We start from the raw sequence: 6,000 nt of genomic DNA on the forward strand, positions 1-6,000 counted from the left end.
TACCACGACTTACAGATGTAAATCCGTCCCACTTTCTTTTAATGGACTCTGAGCCACTGAGATAGTGGTGCTCTCCATCCCAGCCTGTTCCTTTCTCTGTACCAGTGCTAGGGCCTGGAGGGATAATCAACTACAGTGATTGTAGTTGATTACTACCAGGTGGGAAAAGGGTACACATTTTTTTCCAAGCCAGATGGATTCTGCTTCCTCCTTCCCTTCAAGCACAGATGAAATCCAGTTTAAGCAAAGTTGAAATTTCAAAGCTGAGCTCTATTCCATCACCCATGTTTAGACCAGTGAGTGGAATTGCTGACACATTAGTCTATCAGAGGCCCTATAGCTCAACTCTGAAAGTCATCCATAAATATCTAGTCACTGACGTCTGGGAGAATAACTAGAGAAAGACCAATGTAATGGGGATCATCCCTGAGCCAGGTGTGCAGATATCAACAGAGAGGAGAATTGAAAACCCAAGCAAGTGAAGAGCAAACTCATCAGCACCCCGGGGAATTGGGAGGTCTGAGACAGGCACCAGATGTGTTTGTGTCACTTCTGTGACTCAGCTTCTATTTCAGCTACCGATAAATAAAGGACTGTTTCCAGGTATGCTATATTTGGTTAACCCCTAAACTTGGACATTAAGTATAGCCCCAAGGTGACCAAGACAACATTGCTCTAAACAACAATAATTTCACACATGCTGGATTGAAAAGAAATTAAAATTAGAAGCATGAAGAAAAAATGAAATTAAGTCTGTGGGTTTCCCATACAACCTACAAACCAGCACAACACAGGAGTTCTGTTTCTGTTTTGACAACTCTTTCCGCTTGGAGTCCCACTTTCAGTGCTATTTCCCCAATGTGTTTTTCCACCGCTTTGTTCATTCACACTCTCTCTCCCCCCACTCCTTTCCCTCCAAATTCCCACCTGCCAATCTGCCTTTCCAACCCCACCCCCAGATAAATGTACAGGCTTTGCCCCAAAGCCTCCCCAGTGAGCGGTACCTTTTTCTGGGGATAGTAAGCCCTGACTCATCGATTCTTTATTACCACAGTTTCCAAAACACAGTCTTACTTCACCCTTGTCTCTACCCAGATCTCCGTAGGTCTGGGCCACCATGTGCGTAAACAGACTCTTAATGGGGGATTCCCTCCTCACCTTCCCCAAACCCTCTCACTCTCTATCCCTCTTCTGATGCCTACCCTCCAAAATTTCTGAAGGAAGCAGAGCTTAAGGAACTAGGACTCTTCAGGACCCACTGTTTCTTGTATCTCAGACTTTTTTTTGATCAGCAAAGGAAAACACACTTCTGCTGTTAAAATAAGACTCAGAGATCCTTAGAGAAATGGCACAGTAAAAATAGAGAGACCACGGTCAACTCCATCTTATAAGCTAAATAATATAAGCTAAAGACAAGCCAAAGCTTCCCGTGAATTGGGTAGCTAAGTGAGTTTGACTCTCTTCTCCCAGCCCCAGGGAGAAGCAGCAAGAGACCAAAATGTGGATACCTGAAGATGAAAGTTCTCAAATTTTTATGTTAAATAAGTGTACATGCTCTTTTATCAGATCCACACAAGGCAGCCCCTCTAAGACATGGATTCAAGAGTAGCATGTTGGTAGATGAGAAAGATGCTAGCCAGCAAAATCAGTCAGACTGTCCTCCTCACTATTCCCAGGTTCCTATCGAAGCAGCTTGAACTGAGTGCTCCTACCTTCTGACACTCCCTTTTCTCTGGATTGATTCTTTAGATCCCTCCCCAGCTGAGAAGTCAACCTCCTGATGACTCAGAATTAGTTCAGCATACTCCCTCATACCCCTGCCTCTCTGGTCAAGACCAAGCCTGTTCCCTAGTGATTCTAGCAGTGACCCCAGCATGCCCTCAGGTTTCACCTCTCCCAGGATGTACCTGGCTCTTTGATTTGGGAAGTGGAGGGAAGCATGTGTAGCAGCCTGTGCCTTTAGAACTCCTCAGAGCTGATGAGTAGTTGTGCACCAGCCTTTGTGGAAGAATGAATTGAGGAATTCTTTAGCCCATCACACCTTCATTTTCCAGAAATGGAAGTGCCTTCTTATATTCTGGAACTTCTTCATGTCTTGGCTTAGATTTTAGAGAAGATGCCATCTTTCGCCTTTAGTAAGGGATTCCCACACATGCCCATTACAAGACCACTGAAATAAAACAAAACAAACAGAAAGGGAGGGTGTGTGAAACAGTCCCCTATGAACGAAATGAGATGTTTCACCAGAAATGATGCTGGTGGGGTAATTGTTGGGGTACAGCCCCTGGAGGTAGCCTGCTTGCCTAGTCACCAGGTCTCAAAGAAGAATTTGTATTCCATGTGGCTTCCAGATGGTACACTGCAGGTCATCTAATGTCCTTTTGGAAACATGTTCAATCATATTTAGGAATTAGCTTCCAACTCGGGAGAGTTTCCCAGGAGTACAGAAGCCTGTTTCAGGGTTGATCCATGAATGTGTCATAAGCCTGGTGCTAGATAATGACAATGATTCAAGTAAACATAGGCAAATCAATCCCTCTTCTGATGACTTACTTCTAGAACATATGAAAGAAGCAGAGCTTAAGGAATCAGGACTTCCAGGATCCAGTTGCCTTCTGCATCTCAAGACATTTATCAGATAAAGAGCATTTTTGCTGTAAAGTAAGACTCTGAGGCACTTATAAAGATACGGAGTGCCAGGTACAGTCATTCCCAACTGGGCAGGAGACTCAAATATGAGCCAAGTTTTCTCTGGAGACAGATTTCACTCATTTATTCATTCATTCAATTAACATTATGTTTGTAGTCACGTAGATCTGAGGATAAACTGTTATTGATGCCCACAAACTGTTATTGATGCCCACAATTCTCTTATCTCTTTGGAAAGCATAGATCATACAAGCACCTCTCTAGCACCGCCCCCCTTTTTCTTTTCTAAAACCAGTGACTTAAGTGTGCCTTTGAGAATTTCTAGTATTCCATAGAGAAGAGTTCTGGGGAGGGTGAATTCACCTCACTTGCATTGTACGATCCAAGGTCCTTAAGCACAAGCAACAGAAATCAACTCTGAATTAACAGAAGCAGAAGAGTTCAGGGAAGTTCACAGAATAGAAAGGAAGGCGAGAGAGTGAGGTTTGGAAAAAGGCAAAGACAAGAGCAGCTCCCGAGATTCAGGGAACAGTAAGCACTGTCAAGACCACGTCTGAGGAAGAACTCCTCTAAGACATGCTGTGTATACTGCCAGCGGTGCAGCTCTTGTCTCCTGCTGTGATAAACTTTTTCTACGTGTCCCCCCACCCCCAGCCTTGTGTCACACTCCATGTCCTACAGAGGAGCATCTGATTGGATAAGTATAGGTTACAAGCCCCAGAGGCAGAACTCAGAAGCTCCCTCTTTCAACTTCTATAGGAAGAGGTAGGTTCTACCAACACAAAACACATCAGGGTGGGAAAATGCCCCAAAATAGAGGGAGTGGAAAGGTGGAGAACCCAAAGAAACAAAAGGGTAAGTGTCCACCACATATTTCAATCTTCTCCAAAACAGCCAAAGCTATAGTTTATTCCTTATACAACAGTCTCTGCAGTTGGATCTTCTTATGATCTGATATTGCGCATATCAAAGGACCCGTTCTGAGCTGTAGAGTATAGCCCTTATCTCTCACATTATTTGGTGCCCTTTAGCAAATTCTGACACAATAAATAATTGTTTATGCTCACACCTATTATTCCCTTGGGTGCCTCCGAGGAGGATTTGTGGCGGCTCACAAAATTTCACACACTGTAAAACAGTTCAATGAAAAATGGAAACAAATCAGTTTGTACCTATGGAAAATGCCCTGTGCTCTGTATGGTGGCCTCTCTCTCTGTACTTCCAGGGAAGCAGGAGGCTGACAAGGAAGGGGGTGTCAGCCTGGGCTCTTGTGTTCCCTTGGTGATCAAGGGTCTGGGTTGATAGGTGTTTTTAGGAAAAGGGCTGATGGGTACATCGAAAGGTGTTGCATGTGACTGATACGTTCTCAGGATAAGCAAGAACTAGCCCAGATAAGGGGGCTGGAGTTGTGGCGGGGATTGGCCAGGTGGAGAAGGCAGGACCACTGACAACGGGCCAGAGGAGGAACCCCAGCAGGCCGGCTGGTGGTTGATGACTCATGGCTGAAACAAAGGAACCAACAGGGTAGGAGAGCAAGGGCTGGGCTGAGATCAGAGAACAAGGCTGGGGCTTCACCTAGAGACAGGCTCCTGTTGACAGTGCCTCTGCCAAGGGCCATCTCTTAGAAGGAAGCTGGAGGTGGTCCTTCTGAGGGTTAACTGAACCCAGAGCACTCGGAATCTTCCTCCACATGTTACTCTATCATCAGGAAAAATAATCAAATATTCTGTTTTGAAATGAGCCTTTCAGACAGTGAGATATGGTGGAAGGAGGCCTGACTTCTGTTTGACTCCAGCTTTTTCATTAACTAGGTGCAGGACGTTAGACAAGTCAAATTTCTCAAGGCCTAAATTTCTTTCCATCAAATGAGAAGGTTATGCTACATATGCCTGAAGATTCTTCCAGCTTTAGAAATGATGAGGCCACTTCCAGTACATGCGTATGCACACATGTGTACACACACACACACACACACCACACCAGGGATGATGGCGGGAGTGATGCGACAGTCCCAGAAGAAGTCACAGAATACTATCCTTGCTGTGCATCTCCTCTCTTCTGAGGCTGGCTCTGGGAGAGGCAAACTTTCTCAAAAGCCACAGCTGTTAAAACGGTCCCAAGGGAGTTATACTTGATTCCCGTTTCCTAACATCCTGAATGGGAGGCCCAGCAGAACTGATAATGGGGTACTTCCCCAAGTTACAAACCACAAACTGAAAGGGAAAAAACCATGCTACCCAAGGCCTTAGCCAGTGGGTAACTGGGGCCAGAAATAACAAGCCTGACCTGGGACAGACCAGTGCTGGGGAATGCACAGTGGTGGCCCAGCTAGGATTTCCTTTTTTCCAAGACAAACCATGTTGGCCCTGATGAAACTGGTTGTGGTTAAATTCCCCTCCTTTACTCGTAGCATTATTCCCAAATCGCACTGCGCTCCATCATCAGGGGTTTTGGGGAAGTCTTTGAAATTATTCAGTCATTCTAAGTGCCACACACTTTATCAGTCTCTCCATTGAGTGACTACTGTCTGTATGTGGCAGGCCCTGTGCCAGGTGTCAGGAGCACCACAGTAAACAGGACTGGCAGGTCCTGTGCCTGCATGGGACTTCCAGATGGGTGTGGGAGACGGAAAGTATACATAACTACAGTGAGTGAAATAACGAAGGAAGCGGAGTGCAGTGCAGGGACAGGGAATAACGGGAGGGGCAATGGGAGCATGTTTTCATAGAGGAAATAGAGAAGATCTCTCCATGAAGGTGACATTAAAGCAGAGACCTGAAGAATGACAAGGACCAATTTTTTTTTTTTTTTTTTTTTTTGCGGTGTGCGGGCCTCTCACTGCTGTGGCCCCTCCCGTTGCGGAGCACAGGCTCCAGACGCGCAGGCTCAGCGGCCATGGCTCACGGGCCCAGCCGCTCCGCGGCATGTGGGATCTTCCTGGACCGGGGCACGAACCCGTGTCCCCTGCATCGGCAGGCGGACTCTCAACCACTGCGCCACCAGGGAAGCCTGACAACGACCAATTTTCTGAAACAGGACAGGGTAGGAGTGGTGTGCAGGGTGTATGGTGTGTATGGTGTGTGTGTGGTGTGTATGGTGTGTGTGGTGTGTGTGTGGTGGGTATGGTGTGTATGGTGTGTATGCTGTGTGTTTGGTGTGTGTGTGGTGTGTGTGGTGTGTGTGGTGTGTCTGTGGTGTGTGTGGTGTGTTTGCCGTGTTTGTGGTGTGTGCAGTGTGTGTGTGCAGTGTGTGTATGGTGTGTATGGTTTGTGCCATGTGTGTGGTGTGTGGTACGTGTGGTGTATGTGGTGTGTGTGGTGTGCGTGGTGTGCATGTGGTGTGTGATGTGTG

General features: G+C 46.4%; 1 long non-coding RNA gene across 1 annotated transcript in view; it reads right to left on the reverse strand.

Annotated features, from left to right (window-relative positions):
• LOC113624834 (uncharacterized) overlaps positions 1-6,000 on the reverse strand; it is a 25,248-nt gene that overhangs the window by 2,686 nt on the left and 16,562 nt on the right. Inside the window, exon 2 of the long non-coding RNA XR_003434478.1 lies at positions 1,908-2,170. This is a non-coding gene — a long non-coding RNA (uncharacterized LOC113624834). The remainder of the gene's footprint in view (positions 1-1,907; positions 2,171-6,000) is intronic.

This window comes from Aethalodelphis obliquidens, unplaced genomic scaffold (genome assembly GCF_003676395.1).
Source record: "Aethalodelphis obliquidens isolate GAN/ISIS:26980383/991018 unplaced genomic scaffold, ASM367639v1 scaffold14, whole genome shotgun sequence".
In the NCBI taxonomy this organism is placed as follows: Eukaryota; Metazoa; Chordata; class Mammalia; order Artiodactyla; family Delphinidae; genus Aethalodelphis; species Aethalodelphis obliquidens.